The sequence below is a fragment of the Lissotriton vulgaris genome, chromosome 8 (genome assembly GCF_964263255.1).
Source record: "Lissotriton vulgaris chromosome 8, aLisVul1.2, whole genome shotgun sequence".
NCBI classification, from domain to species: domain Eukaryota; kingdom Metazoa; phylum Chordata; class Amphibia; order Caudata; family Salamandridae; genus Lissotriton; species Lissotriton vulgaris.
In genome coordinates, this window is record NC_141696.1 from 1,554,302,218 (window position 1) to 1,554,318,842 (window position 16,625).

The window sequence follows — 16,625 nt, forward strand, 5'->3', positions numbered from 1 at the left end:
ATCAGGAAAATCGCCAGCGTCGGAATAGCCTCCGCCTGCTCGGTATTCCTGAAGGGAAGGAGGGGGATGATCCAAGATGCTTCATTGTTAAACTGCTTCAAGACTCCTTCCCAGATGAGTCAGGCTGGGACTCGGACCATGAAGTGCAGAGGGCGCATCGCTTCCCTTTCCATCTAAAGCGACAATATAATAGTGGCAATCTGGCTGGAGGACACCCAAGGGTATTTCTTGTTTAGTTTGGAAATGTTCTTCTTAGAGAGATGATCTTTGACAAGGCTCGTTTTACCTCCAAAAAAGGTGTCAACGGTATAACCTTTTTTGCCAAACCAGATTTCTGTCACCAGACAGTTGAACGTAGATGGCGCCTAAGACAACTAATCTCACCTTTTCAGCAACAAGGGGCGGATGTCTACCTTATGAATCCCGCCAGGCTTAAGGTCATCACCAATGGGACAACCAACATTTTTCTCTCAGAAATAAAAACAGGGGAATAACTGGACGAGCTGAAGTCCAAAAGAAGTAATAGATGATCATCCTGATCAAGAAGAACCGAACTTTAATTGACACTGCTTGACTCTGCCATTTGTTTTCTTTGGATAGCTCTTTATTTTCTTTCTTTCCACACACATGGTTGCATCTCTATCTGTTTTTTTTCTCTTCTGTTGCTCTACACACAGTAACAACACAAGGGCTTCTGGCCATTTAGAGAAGGAATTTAGTATGGCTTTTTCTCTCTTTCCGGCGTGGCAGACAGCCGGGGCTCATGGAGATTGCCATCATTCAGGTCTCACCTGATTGCTCGAAGAAGGGGGTAGAGGGGGGAGGGGGGGCACACACTCTTTTTGGAAAAATGGGCAAAGAAAACTGTAGTATTTCACCTTTTAGTCACTGCGCTTATACACAACTAGAACTTACTTTCATGGCATTGGATAATTGTTTCTCCCTTTTTTAATGGCTAACTCAGACACATTAAGAATCGTTTGTGTAAATATCTGTGGGCTTAATGATCACTCTAAAAGACAAAGTGTGGTGTAGGGTCTTCGATCTTTGGGGGGGACATCTACTGCTTACAGGAAATGCACATTGAAGGATCACAGAAGCACTTACTTGATTCCTTAGGGCTCAAAGTTCTGGGGGCAACCACTCAGGGCTCTAAAACCAGGGGGGTGGGCATCTTGGCTGAAAGAAGACTCTCTCTCAACACTCCCCGGGTCAAATCTGACTCTCTCGGCAGATGTGTGATAACCGAATGCCTTCTCTCTAATATCCCCCCCCCCTTCACTCTGTGCTCGATTTATGGCAGTAACACGGACGATCCCGGAGTCATCAATCTAGTGTCAGGGGAATTAGCGCACTGGGTACTCCTATAATTCTTTGTGGCGACCTTAATCTACACTTACCCTGTAACTGGGAGACTGACAACAACTGGAAGTATAAGGGTAGAAAGCCCCTGGTTTTTCAGGCCCTGGCCAATCTAGCAGTGACACATGGCTTAAGAGATTCTTGGGCTAGCCTAAACCCTTCTCAGCCCGGTTACACTTTTTTTTCTGCTCCACACCACACCCTTGTTAGGCTAGACTATTTCTTTATTTCTTCCTCACTTATTAACAATAGCTCCAATGAGGTGTTCCCACGCTATATGTCTGACCATAACCCTCTCATCCCTAGCATCAAGGGGCTGGGTAAACCTAAAGCGGCCTCTACCTGGAGCTTCGAGAAAGCCCTTTTACAGGATTTAACATATCAGACACACATGCAGGGGTGGATACAATAATCTTTAGAAATGAATATGGGGTCATCTCCCTTAATGGTTGTTTGGGACACAATGAAAGCAGGCATCAGGGGCGAGACACTTGGATTCTCAGCTTGCAAAAATAAAAAAGAGAAGCTTCTGATAAGCAATCTTCAGGAGAAGCTTAAGATAGCTGAAACCAAACTAGTTCAATCTATCCACGCATGATTAAACATTGAGGCTGTCCAAGAGGAGGTAGTCCTGGCCAGAGCAAAAATTGGGGCGATCTTCTCATAAAAACCGCTGCAAAATGGGCTAGTGCACGGCAGAAAAATTATGAGTGTAGCGACTGCATAGGGCACCACTTGGCAGTCAGGATCCGGCAACAGGCCTCTAGCAGCGAGATACACACAATCAAACTCCAATCAGGAGAAGAGGCAAAGGATTTTGATTTGATACGTAAGGGTTTCCAGGATTTTTACTCTAAACTATATACTTAGGAAAACAAAGGCCCAAACGATACAATTGAGAACGATATCTTCAGCGACCTATTAGACCTAACTCCTACTTGGGAAGAGTTACTGGAATCTCTTAATTCCCTCCCTGACGGGAAATCCGCTGGCTTGGATGGCATCCCTGTAGAATTTTATAAGACCTTTGCCCCTCAAATTAAAACGATCTTTACTGAGGTAGTTGCATCTATTTTTAACGGGGGTTTGCCTCCAGCTTCCTGGTCCAATGCCAGAATAGCAATATTCCCCAAAAAAGAAAAATCCCCGCTAGAAATGAGTTCATATAGACCCATAACACTCATCAACTGTGATTCCGAGATCTTTTCTAAGGTACTGGCAAATAGAATCTCTTCAGTGGTGGAATCCCTAGTGTCAGAGTGGCAACAGGGTTTCATCCTGAAAAAAGGCACAACAGAACACGTCAGGCGAGCCATTACCCTTTTTGACGCCGCACAGGCGGCCGGAGATCCGATGTCACTAACACTCTTGGACGCCTAAAAAGCCTTTGACCGGATCTGCTGGAGATACCTGTGGGCTGTCATGAAAAGGATGGGCTTTGGGCCAAAGCTCATACAGGCTGTACAAGCACTCTACCTGAAACCTTTGGCCTGTGTCTCCATAAATGGTCAACTAACCAGGCATTTTGAAATCTCCAGAGGCAGTAGGCAGGGCTGCCCCTTTTCCCCTCTGCTGTTTGCCCTTTATTTGGACCCTTTTATTAAACAGATTGAAAACAATCACAACATCCCCCTGGTCAGCTTCCAAGGCTGTAACACCAAAATCTCGGCCTACGCGGAAGATTTGGCTATTACCTCTCCTGATCCTTCAAACGCCATAGTGGGCTTGGAAATGGAGGCAAACAAATTTGGGAAGTTTTCTGGCTATGCCCTAAACAAGAACAAAACCCAGATCATAACAAACAGTCAAATCTCTTGGGCTGATTATAGGGTGGTTCCTAAGGCCTAATATCTAGAAGTCTCTATTTCTTCTAATCTTCATGAAATCGTTTCCGATAACCTAGTCCCCCTCGCTACACACACTAGGAAGGCACTGAAGCAAATAAATAACCTACACGTAAATCTCGTTGGTAGATGTAATGTCATAAAAATGACATATTTCCCCAAACTTCTATACTTTTTTCGCACAATACCCCTAGAATTCAGTAAAGCTAACCTTTTGAAATTTCAGCAAATATTTACACAATTCATTTGGGCATACTCTCAACCCAGGAGGGCACTCAGGCAGCTATGCTTGGCAAAAGACCGAGGAGGCTGGTCCTTTCCCAAAATTACCCTGTATTACTGGGCTGTGGTTATGCAGTATAGCTCTGAACTGGTAAAAGAACCTCCTGTGACTTTTACCACAAAGTTGCCCTCTCCCTTTCAACTCTTGGTTGGGGAGCAGCGCTGGGGTTGCTTGTTACGAGAGACCACTTTCGGATACTTCAAACGGGTGAGATTCAAGACTTTACTTAACTCGTTTAAGGTCTTTCGAAGCATCCGTAGATACCTTGGGAAAGGCAGATTTCATCACTACTCCCCCATTCTTAACAATGATAACCTCCCTGCTGTCTTTGGAAGGGCTTACTTCTCAGACTGGTATAGGGCTGGTAATCGGAAACTAGGAGATATAATCACCAATGAGGGAGTTGTACCTTTCTCTGACCTACTAGTTAAATTCAGCCTCAAGAAAGAGGATGCATTTAAATATCTCTCTATTTACGATTTTCTCTCTAGAACGGCCGGGGGAGCCACCGGATTCGTGGAAGTCAAACTCCTTAATGCTCTGTGTAACCCCCGACCCCTCGAATTGGCCTTCTATACATCATCATAAATAGACAGACTCCAGATGACCTACAAATCATTGCTGGCAAATGGCATAACAAACTGGATACTCCTAGGAATGTTTTTTTAACTCACTTACCCTTTCTCAGAACATTTTACTCTCAGCCAAATTACAGTCTCAACATTTTAAAACTATTTTTTTTATACATTACCCCTAGAAAAACTGCAAAATGGGGGTCTGGTCAAGGCACTCTCTGCCCGAGATGTTCCAAATTTGGGGCCAACTCTTTACATATATTCGCTGCATGCACAAAGCTTTCACCTACACTAAACCGAATACAGGGATTTTTAAGGGAAGTCACTACTCAGCCTATAACCTTGAACCCTACCACCATCATGTTGGGAACACAGTCAGAAACACCACGCCTGAAAAGTGAGGGCTTAACTTTTATAGCAATGGCGGTTTGGAGGATCTGTGTGGCTACTGCTTGGCTGAACCCAGAGTCCCCTTCTTTCTCTCAATGGCTCGCTAGATTCGTTTCAATTTATCACTTGGAAATAGCTGTTTATGCAAAAAAGGGACGCAGGGTCCGGAAGAGGGACCTTGAGGTCTGGGAGAATCTTTCTAACTGGTTGACTCAGTCTGGTTAACTTATTTCTTTCTTCTATTTCTTTGGTTGTTTGCCTGATCTGTTTCTCTTTAACATGGCTGCTCTATAACGAAGTCTTTCTTTTTTTTTCTCTCTTCTTTTTTTTCTTGTGTTTCTGTCCTTGTGAAGTTTGACCTTTTTTCTTTTCCTTTTCTCAAATTTGTTCATGCCCACTTCCTGCTGTAGGCAATTTTACCATAGGATTTTGCTACCTGACAATTTCCTATCTCCTTCTTTAGCTACCTTACCCTTTTTCCTTTTTTGCTTTTTCTCCTTTTTCTCTCTTCTTTAGTTTTTGTCTGTGCCTTTATTCCCAACCACTCGAAGTATTCCTCCTTTGGGGGAGTGGGGGGCGGGGGGACGGCTTTCTTCTGATGTGAATTTGTATTTGTACGTATTTTTGCAAAATAAAAAAAAACTTTACATTTTTCAAAGGAGCATTTGAGCAGTTGTTCAATGTGTAAAAGAAACAAACTGAAAGTGATATTGTTTTATTCAGATGAGCAAGTTTTTTTTATTTATTACAGATTTCTCTTATAAATTTTTTTTATTTTGCACTGCACAATTTTTTATTATTGCAAAAAAGCTTAAAACATGAACATAAACTTGCATTGTCAATGGCATTGTGTTACTTATGGTTTACAATTTTTCTTTAGTTAAACAGTACACTGTGACATTTTCAATTGTGGTGCTATATTCTTTTAAGTTTGTATGTTGTAACAAATACTGCATTCTTTTTTCAAGGCATTTGTAATAATAAGTCCCGGTACCACTGCATCTGCTGCACCATTGAATTCATAACCCTAATGCTGCTAGAGTGGGGCCCGATGATGAAGCATGCCACCAACTAGGTTGGTGGGTGAGGGCCTTCATAAAAAACAATTGGTTTCCCAATGCAGACACATACTACACGTATACTGTCCTAGTAGCTAGTTTTTCTTGTTTATTTCATAGTTGTAAAATATGTAAATGTAAATGTAAATGTGCTGGATTTGTAAAGCGCACTGCTGCCCGTAAGCGTCCTGGCGCTGAATACCGCTGGGGACCCCGTCCTGGCTTTCCCTGTGAGATGGTCCCTTCTGGGTATCTCCAAGGTGAAACCAGGCATCCCCGGCGTCTGTGGGGGACCGGTGTAGAGATGAGGCAAGCTTAATGCCCAGAGTTGCCGAGTGTGATCCCTGGTTAGAGTAGGCACCGAGGCGAGAATTATCGAGTCCGTTGACCATGGCCCACGACCCTGCCACGTTGGGGATTGGACCCTGGTCCCGGGCCATTCTCTGCTTTCGGGTCTGCCGCCTCTAACCAGTGAGCCACACCACTCCACTACATAGCAGTAATCTGTGTTTAGTGGGGTGCCTGGAGCTTTTGGTCCCAGTGCCAATGCACCTGCTGCTTTATTGAAATCATAGCCAAAGTGCCTGTCACAAGGCCTCCGATGGCTGCGTCATGCCGCGACTGCTGACAGGGTGCAGATCGGTGATCTCAAGCAGCACTAGATCATATAATCAAGACCCCATGCACTCAGTGCATTGCAAACATGCGTTATGCAGACACAGAGAGAACTTAGCAGTGCAGGCAGGCATTCGTTTATCAGAAAAAAATTACCAGAGTTTCACAACCGAGCTGCCATTTTGGTCATCGGCTTGGCCAAGCCCCTGGATACAGCTTTTATGACAGTGATGTTTTACGGTATGGGTTACTTTTGTCTTGGGGGTATCCAGTGCAAGAGGTTATTTCTTCTTGAGCGGACTTCCAAATCTTTGTATTTTTAGTTTTGATTTCAGTCAGTTACTATGTTTTGTTAGTTGGATGTTATCTACTACCACTTTCTCCTCACAGCCAGGTATCACTTGCTCCACCATTTTAATTCTCTCTCACCGCTTGTCCATTCTCGCCTTTACTTGTTCTACACGCACAGTCAATGAGTTGTTTTTCCCATCCATTATAGATGGGCAGTTTTCAGGTCCAGTAGAAGAGATTAGCTACCAGCTGTGTTCAGAGCTGTAACCTCCAACCCCTGTTTTCTTGTTTCATCACACCCATTTGTTTGTAGAACACTTTTACCCATGTTTGGTTTCAGAAGAACCACTGGATTCAGCATCTGATTAGATGAGACTCTGCTAATCCCCATATGCATGGGGTGTGGTAGTCGTTTTCCTGTGACTAGTGGGCTTTTGAGTGCTAGGACTCGCAGGTCCTCAGATTTTGTTTATAATGTTCAAGTAAGATGGTGCTCATTTGTGATCATGGAGACCCAAGCCATTATGATGGTGAATGTGCAGGTCTGTATTAATATTCTAAGGCCCTGATTACGAGTGTAGGTGCTATTTATTACACCTGATAAATAATGATTCCACTGGGTACGTAATTTATTGGGTGCAATAAATAGCACCTATTAAGAGTTTGTGGAGAATAACTTGCACCTTTTGGTGTTTAATACACCAAAATCGACATGGTATGGTAAATAACGTCCATATTTCCACAGTTAATTTTGTCAGGTTTGACCTGCCGAAATGTAATAAAGCTTGAGGTATTTAATACAACTGATAATTATCAGATACAATAAATTGCTTTTAGCTCGTAATTCTAACCAGTGCATAATCAGGGGTGCACCAAGGGGTCAAAATTAACCGATCCACTCATACTAGGCTTTGAGGCTCTTAGTTGATATTGATGCTAAACACAACTCCGAAGAGTGCGGCAACGTTAAGTTCAATAGTTCGATCTTGCTTTCGACTAGGCATATTATAACTCTGTGGCACACAACCGGTCCTCCTACTCTAGCCACAGCGCCGTGAACACAGGCCCAACGATGAGCTATTACTGTCAGGTAAAGTAGATAAATATACTCATTAGCATTTGCAAGGGGTGAACATACGCAAATCCGCTATTTTCAGAATCTTGTTTTGTGACATGCATCATGAATTGCGGCTCTCAATGAGCATGCTGGATTTGTCATGCCACACATTACTTGGACACAATAGGCCCCAGTGATAACCTAGTACTCCCTCTTTGGCTTTTTGTACCTGTGTTCTCGTGCGTTTAATCTCCCACCTTCAAATGGGCATGTTGATGTAGGCCAGATGATGGTGGTGGGCCGTACCAGTGCAAAGGAGTCCAGAGCAGTCAGTCCATGAACTCTTCCAGGTCTAATCAGGCAGTCACCAGTGCAGGCCTCTACCGTAGGGACACTCAGTAATGGCCCCTCCTCTGCTGGAACCCACATAGAGGTGTATTTCAGTCGAATGGAGTTACTGCATGGTTTTCTTCACTCCATTAAACCTTTTAGCTAGCATGAGTTATCACAGCAAGACTGGCTTTAGGCATCTCAAATTCTGCTCAGCAGTCACGCCAAGTACCCTGCTTGGCCTCAACACACTTGCCAGTCACATTGGGACAGCAGTGGTCCAGGCCCACGTATCTGCCCAGGCAGCAGATTTCTGCTCTCCAGAATCAGCAAACGACATACTCTTTAGGTATGAAGTTGTTTGATTTTTTTTCAGCTTGTTAACTGTTGGATGGAGGTGAATTTTAAACTCTGTCCACAGGAGCTCAGTGCAGAGTGGCCATCGGTGGCAGCAGCTCTCTGGCACCCCCCCACTGCACAAATATAACCCCTTGTGCTTTGGTTAAAGTTAAATAACTTGGCCAATAACTAATCCACATCGTGACAAATAATACAATGCAAAGCTGCTGAATATAGTTTGCTACTTATTAACTTTGCTGATGGATGACTAACTTAAGATTTCCCTACTCAAAATACATTTCCCCTTCCAACATGCACAACATATAACATTCTATGCATTAACATACATACTGTTTTATTTATTTACAAGAAAAGGACCCCCTGGGTGAGTAGTGCGCTATACAAATTCCTGAACTTGAACTTGAACTTTTAAAAGCCATATTTCAGAAAAAAAATCACCATGAAATATGTGCTGTAAAGCATAGCCTTCTTAACCAAATAAATACAATGAAACAAAAAGGTAAGTATTTGTACATTATATTGGGCCTTCCACAGAGTCACCTTCCACGCAAAGTCCAGCTCTCCAGTGTGTCAGAGTTAGCAAGATCTCAATACTGGACCCTCATTTGGTGCATACAAATCAATGTCAACTGACTGTATAAAGTCAGCATGGAAGTACATGGGATGCATGACGCAAACTCCCATATTTAGTTTTGCGTTTTTCAAAGAAAGGAGAGTGCTTAGGGAGTGGTATAAATTATCTACATCTTTCCATAGCGTATTCTTCTTTTCTTGAAAGAAGTTTCATTTACTTCCTCATTCCCATGTGGGTTTGGTATAGTCCAATCTGTTGTACCGAGGAAGCACACACTGCTTCTCTGGAGTTTATTAGAAACAAAAGAAATGCACTTATGTCCCCAAGAGTATTCTTGTGCTCGAGTGTGCACTACAGTCAGAGTGCTATGAAAGTTAAAATTGCTGTTTAATAAGACAAAATGTATTATCATAGAATCCTTTTTAACAGTATTGCCCAATAAAGCTCAAAGACGACAATATCTATACTAAGGTGTAATATATGCACAAGAGAAATAATTTTCTAATGTACATTGTTTTTTACAGATATGACAAGATTACGAACAGTTAAATATTTTTTTTTAATTAAAAATTCCATTCAGAATAATTGTTTTCTATTAAATATAAGTAGTGGGACACCGTGAAGATGGTCAGATGAGTCAATGTTATGTGGATGCTGCATAAAAGGTCTGGATTTCATTTATTTGTGCATTGTAAGTATTATGATAATGTTCCATTTTCAATAAAAACTGACAGGCTTTATAAAATGATTGATAAAAGAAATAGTGAAATCTGATCACCCTACACATCATAATTCTTAAAAAAAGAAAAACAATATACATAAAAAGGATTGTTATATCCTATCCGCAACACATTGTACTCTTCTATTTACAATCATACAGAATTCCCAGATCCGAGCAATGAAATTACATCATACTTTTATGAAAGACAAACACATAGCAGGTTATCCTGTAATATGCTCTTATACTGACCCCATGGGGCTCTGGAGGCATTTCATGGGCCACTATGACATATGGTTTATTAGCAAGTGGACAGCCTCAAACCAGCCTACCTGCAGAGCTTTACTATTGCATTTTGTTGATTTAATATTCCAATCATGAAAACTCACAGCTGGCTGTTCTTATTTTAGTTAAAGAATCAGGAGAACAGCATGAACAATCTCACCCTTAAGCAGACTTCACTTACAGTTATTAGTGAACATTCCCATTTGAAAATCAATACATTTTTTAACCCAACTGCCACAAAATAATCATGTAAAATAAAAAATACAAACTGGCTAACTTTAATGACATGACCCTACATTGCCATCCAAGGGATCTGGTGATATTTACAAACAACATCACCTTTAGCCTTGTGGTTTATGATATGATCAGAACACCATGATGGAAATGCAGGACCATACTACATGGTTACCTATTATCCTACAAAAATAACAAAGGTTATACATTACAATATACTTGGAATGTAATGTTTATATACTTCATTAAGGCCTCCACCATCACCATGTACATGAATGGAATAGAAAAAATGTGTCCCATGGTCAACAATGTCAAAGGTTATCAATACATTGAGTAACAAGATAAAAGAGCCATCTCTCCTTACAGCATGTAAAAGACACCTTCCACAGTAGGAGGGAAGTTTTAACATATTGAGTTTTTCCAAAACTAGAAAGCACAATATTGAACCTCACCTGACATCTGAAAGTTGCAGACATAGTTTCTTCAAAAACCTTTTAACTCTGAATGCTGGAAAGTAAATGAAACCCTCCCAAATTTACTGTAGCCAAAATTCTGTTCTTAGATGTGTTGCTGACAGCAACTTATAATTTATTGAAAGACTGAAACACACCCTATACGATGCTCCTGTATGAGATTTGTGTGTAAACTTGCCGATGCATATATAGATGGAAAAAACATGGAAGCTCTTCCCACACCCAGTACACCTACTGGCCTTCAGAAGACTCCTCAAGACCTGGCTCTGCGATCAGTAGCAGCACCCCCCCACCCCTAGCGCCTTGAGACCCTAACAGGTATGTAGCGTGCTTTAGAAATGTAATGATTGATTGAGAATGTTATTTACACTTTGTGTGTGTTCACTAATGACTACTAGACATAATAAATCATGAAAGTTCTTCCCTCACTAACTACACCTGGGGGTTTACAGGAGGCGTCTTACATTTTATGAATAACTGAAACATCCTACATATTTTATGTAGTTTTTCCTATGTGTAATTGCTGGTGCATTTTAGGGATGTTGAGCTAGACAAGCCCATTCCACCTCTAATGCATTTGTATGGGTATTCTTCTGAATGCCTTCACAGATAGATGGTTAGGACTTATGCTTGAGTAAAGCTCTTTCAACATCCACCGCATGTGTGTTTTTTCCATTTCTATGTTAGCTGCTGACTATTAAGATGTATGGATTTACTAAAGCTCTTTCAACATTCATTGCATTTCTATGCTTTTTCTTCTGTATGCCATCATAGATGGATGGTTAGGTCAGAGGCTTGTGTAAATCTCTTTCCACATTCTCTGCTTTCGTATGTTTATTTGCCCTGCATGTTAAATGGTGTCTCTTTGTATGCATGGATTTACCAAATTTGTTCCACATTCACTGCAAGTGCATGGTTTCTCTGCTACATGCCATTGCAGATGAATGGTTAGGATTGACCCTCAATTGAAGACATTTCCAGATTCACTCCATGTGTATGGTTTTTCCTGTGTGCATGCATTGATGGATATAGTTGATAAACGCGTAAAGCTCATTCCACATTCCCTTCATCTGTATGGTTTTTCCATTGTGTGTGTCAACTGGTGGCTCTTAGATTTGAGGATCTACTGACACTCTTTCCACATTCATTGCATCTGTTTTCCCCTGTGTGTGTTAACCGGTGTCTCTTTAGAGTTGCAGATATATGAAAGCTCTTTCCACTTTCATTGCATGTGTATGGTTTTTCTCCCTTATGCCGACGCAGATTGATCGTTAGTTCTGATGCATTAGTAAAGCTCTTTCCACATTCACTGCAAGTGTATGGTTTTTCACCTATGTGTGTTCGCTTGTGGATCTTCAAAGTTGATGCTTGAGTAAAGCTCTTTCCACATTCACTGCATGTGTATGGCTTTTCCCCTGTATGTGTTCGCCTGTGGACCTTTAAAGCTGATGCTTCAGTAAAGCTCTTTTCACATTCACTGCATGTGTATGGGTTTTCTCCTGTATGCCATCGCAGATGGACTGCTAGGTATCTTGCCTGAGCGAAGCTCTTTCCACATTCACTGCATGTGTATGGTTTTTCCCCTGTGTGCATTCGCTGGTGGCTCCTTACATGTGATTGTCGAGTAAAACTCTTTCCACATTCACTGCATGTGTATGGGTTTTCTCCTGTGTGTGTTCGCTTGTGGATCTTTAAAGTTGATGCTAGAGTAAAGCTCTTTCCACATTCACTGCATGTGTATGGCTTTTCCCCTGTATGTGTTCGCTTGTGGATCTTTAAAACTGATGCTTCAGTAAAGCTCTTTTCACATTCACTGCATGTGTATGGTTTTTCTCCTGTATGCCATCGCAGATGGACTGCTAGGTATCTTGCCTGACCGAAGCCCTTTCCACATTCACTGCATGTGTATGGTTTTTCCCCTGTGTGCATTCGCTGGTGGCTCCTTACATGTGATTGTCGAGTAAAACTCTTTCCACATTCGCAGCAAGTGTAAGGCTTTTCTCCTGTGTGTATTCGCTTGTGGATCTTTAAAGCTGATGCTTTAGTAAAGCTCTTTCCACATTCACTGCATGTGTATGGCTTTTCCCCTGTATGTGTTCGCTTGTGGATCTTTAAAACTGATGCTTCAGTAAAGCTCTTTTCACATTCACTGCATGTGTATGGTTTTTCTCCTGTATGCCATCGCAGATGGACTGCTAGGTATCTTGTCTGAGTGAAGCCCTTTCCACATTCACTGCATGTGTATGGTTTTTCCCCTGTGTGCAGTCGCTGGTGGCTCCTTACATGTGATTGTCGAGTAAAACTCTTTCCACATTCACTGCATCTGTATGGTTTTTCGCCTGTGTGTGTTAGCCAGTGGCGCTTTAGAGTTGCAGATAAACAAAAGCTCTTTCCACACTCATTGCATGTGTATGGTTTTTCTCCTGTATGCCTTCGCAGATGGATTGTTAGGTTTGATGCGCGAGTAAAGCTCTTTCCACATTCACTGCATATGTATGATTTTTCCTCTGTGTGTGTTTGCTGATGGATCTTTAGGTTCGGTGTGAGTAAAGTTCTTTCCATTTTCACTACTTCTCTCTGTGTTTTCTGCATTATGTGTGCAATATTTGCCCCACAGAGCCGATGACTCGTTAAAGGTCATCTTACATTCATTGCACCAAAAGAAATGTTCTGTTGAGTTGTTACTGGTGTCAGTGTTTCGATGAGAAGTTATTAAAACTCTTCTCACAAACACAGAACCTTTATGATATTTCTTCTCTTTATTAATGAACTCTTAGTTGTGAATTGCTGCTGAAATGTATTGCCACATTAACTGTGGCCTCATCGGTTTTCCCCTGTGCATGGTTGGTGATGCTACTTTAGCACCGAGGAGAAGCTAAAGCTTGTCTTCCATTGTATGTGTTTTACTGTGGGGTTTAGAGTCAAAGTGTTGGCTATATTTTGGCATAAATCATATTAGTGTGTTTGCTGACTGACCACTGTGGTTCCTGAACCACTAACTATATTTTAATAGTCACTGGATATGTATACTATTTGCAGTGTATCTGTTCTTAATAATAATGTTGAATAGTTACTGTTATTCTTGCAAGACTGATAACCTATGCATGGTCTTCCTATAAGGAGCTGTGTCTTCAAACTCTGTTAAGAACTTTCAAGTAGAACCGCAAAGTCTATTTCCTGCACAGTATTTATGAAATAAACCACAAAGAAACAAACTCATTACCAAGTCTTTATGTTCTAGATTATTGTACGGATTGTAGGGGCCAGCCAAACAGTGTTTATGATGGACTAACATCCCAGCCTTTATATTATCATCATGTTAGAGAGGTTAGCATTGTTGTAACTACCTGATAATTATCTAAGATAAAGTGGTATCTAGCATATTTTAATAATGGTTGTTCTCTGCCAGTTTAATTTTTGTGATTTTAGTTTAATTCAATCTTTAGAGTCCGACAGCACGGATGTCCTCAGCCTCTTGAAGTAGACAGATTGCACTTTATTTTCTTGCAGGATTGGTCTGTTCATGTATGAGTGTCTTTGTTTTCTACAGAGATGTTCTATTTCGAATTACAGTTTGGCATAATTTCTGGTTCTTCTTGAGTATCAGATAGCTTTCAAGTATTGTCACATTTTCTTCATTACTCTTCGTCTTATTATGTGTTCAGGAATCTCCTATTTGGGGGATACAAGAATGTAATGTCAAAATCTATAAGCAGCAAAGTGTACTCTATGTCTCCGATGAAATGTAAAAAAAATTAACACAAATAAATTCCACCCACAGGTTATTACTCTAGATAGCAATCCAGTCTATATTTTTAGCTCACTGTGCCACTATAGACGATAATCATTCTTATGGAATTCAGCATTGATCCTGCTCCAAAATAAAAAAACAAGTATGTACCAGAGTTCACCTGGATTTGAAGAGTAACATAGGCAACCATGCATAATGGAAATTACAGTGTTGGCCTAGGTCAGTGAGTTGTGGCTTACGTCCTATGGTACAGCAAGACTATCAATTAATACATTTCACCTCATCATGTTCATAACTTAGGAAAGAATAGCGTTACAATGAAAGTCATTGATCAGGCTCAGCAAGTGGCTTAAAGCTGCTGCTCATAGGAGAGTCGCTGAAGAAACGTACATGAAGCGCACAGGAAATGCCCCTAAACTTAATCAGCACCTGGGAAGATGATACAAAATGCTGTCTAAGATGCTGTATGCATAGGAAATGTTGCCTTCCTGAAACAGAACAGAGCTTGATTATGTCCCTGTCAGTCTTTCTATAGAGTATTGTTGTTTACAATTAGAGTGACTAATTTAGAACTATTACACTTTGTAAGTATTCAGTAGGCTATAACTGATGGCTCGTCGGGTTCATAGATCACCTACTTCATACTATGTTTGCTGTTTGTATTTAAAGATCATTAAAACATAATACAAAAAAAATCTGTCTGTGATCAGAAATTGAGAGCTGAGAGATCATCAAAGAAAACTCAGAATACTTACAGAAATGTCTAGTACTTTAAGGGAACCAAGCACATTCTAACTGTGCATCCAGTCCAACTAAAATTATCACCTATTAATAAATCTATTGCTAACTACGGACTTCCGCCCAACTCAACCTACAAGTCTAAAACAGCAGCAGCTACTGAGAGAAGGTATGAATCCAAGAAACAACTAGCCACAATGATGCCACAGACACGGATCACCATACAAGACCAAAGGGCATCATACTACATTTGAAAAGTAACCTGCAGATTCATGAGCACTGACACAACCATCTCCAACCACAAACCAAACATATCCTAAAATGCATGGGCTGATATGAGGTTCAAGATGCAACCCTCCAAGACATGCTGTGAGATAAATCGCAACAGCTCAGACGGCAATAGACAGTAATTTACAGACACAATACCTTTGGGCCAGAAGCATAAAAAGCATAGGTAAAAATAGCAGTACTGCAATGAGCATCGAGTGGCAGACACTTTTTAAAGTTATGATACAAGATCCCTCAAATGGGAAACAATGCAACAGCACATTCATTATACTGTGCATTAAAAGGCAGTTGAATTGCTTCATGTCACACTGTACAAAACCTGTCATACCTATCATGTGCTAGTCTTTGTTATATGCCCAGTATTCCCCGCTCCTGGTCCATACGGCAGTCATTATCAATATGTGTCCAGACACTGCATCAAACTTGCTGTGAATGGCGTTATTTACACAATAAACTTACCCAAAGGCAAAATGCTAGTGAAACATATTGGGTCGTATATAGAAATGTATTACTCAAATCTACTCACTAAATTAATTATATGTTTGTGCAAAAAAGCATTAATTGATTTCACTTTTGTTTTAATAAAACCAGCTCAAATGAAATGATTTGCAACAATGCTAAAATAAAACATTTTGTAATAGAAAGTGGTATTATTCTTGTCTGTACAAAACATGCTACCATCTAACATAAATGCTCTGTAATAGGTAATTTCAGGTAGCTTGGTAATCACAGAACACAGGCCAAGATGCAGCCCATGTAACTGGACAGGCTGCTCTGAAAATATTGCATTATCAATGGCTGTATCGACAGGGGGCACTCCTTGACCATATGTGCATAGCAACAAGTGTCCTAATACCCAGTGTTTGGAAACCTGCAGATTAGTGGGCCTCCTACGGGCTAATAGCTTTGCTTAAGTACTGACAAACTGACTCAGAAGGGTAATCTTGGATATGATTTATGCCATATAGATCAACTAAAGTAACCTTCGTTGTCTCCATAAGAACATTGCTGCTAACATTTCTGCAATAGAAGAAGTTGTGGCCCTGTTGGTGGTAGTCTCACTGGACACCAATAAGGCGTTCGATTCAGTGGAATGGCCTTCCTATATATATTTGAACAAGTTGGGAATTGGACCCAACTTCTTGAAATGGGTCAGGTTGCTCTACACTAACTCTAGGGTGCAGCTAAAAGTCAATGGTGTCCTCTCTCGGGAATTCACCATAAAAGAGCGACACGAGGAAGGGCTGCCCCCTATCACTAGTGCTATTTTGTCGTGATCGTGACGAGCTGGAAGGCTCGAGTGAGGAAATACCGCGGCAGCACTACATCTCCCAGAAAGCTCCAGGGCGAGACGAAACAGTCTCCGCCCCCAGAGAGAGTATAAAAACACTTCCGTCAC

The 16,625-nt window shown here is 41.2% G+C and overlaps 1 pseudogene; it reads right to left on the reverse strand.

Moving 5' to 3' along the window:
- Window positions 1–11,432: 11,432 nt before the first annotated feature.
- Window positions 11,433–13,090, reverse strand: LOC147700377 (uncharacterized; annotated as a pseudogene).
- Between the last annotated feature and the right edge of the window lie 3,535 nt (window positions 13,091–16,625).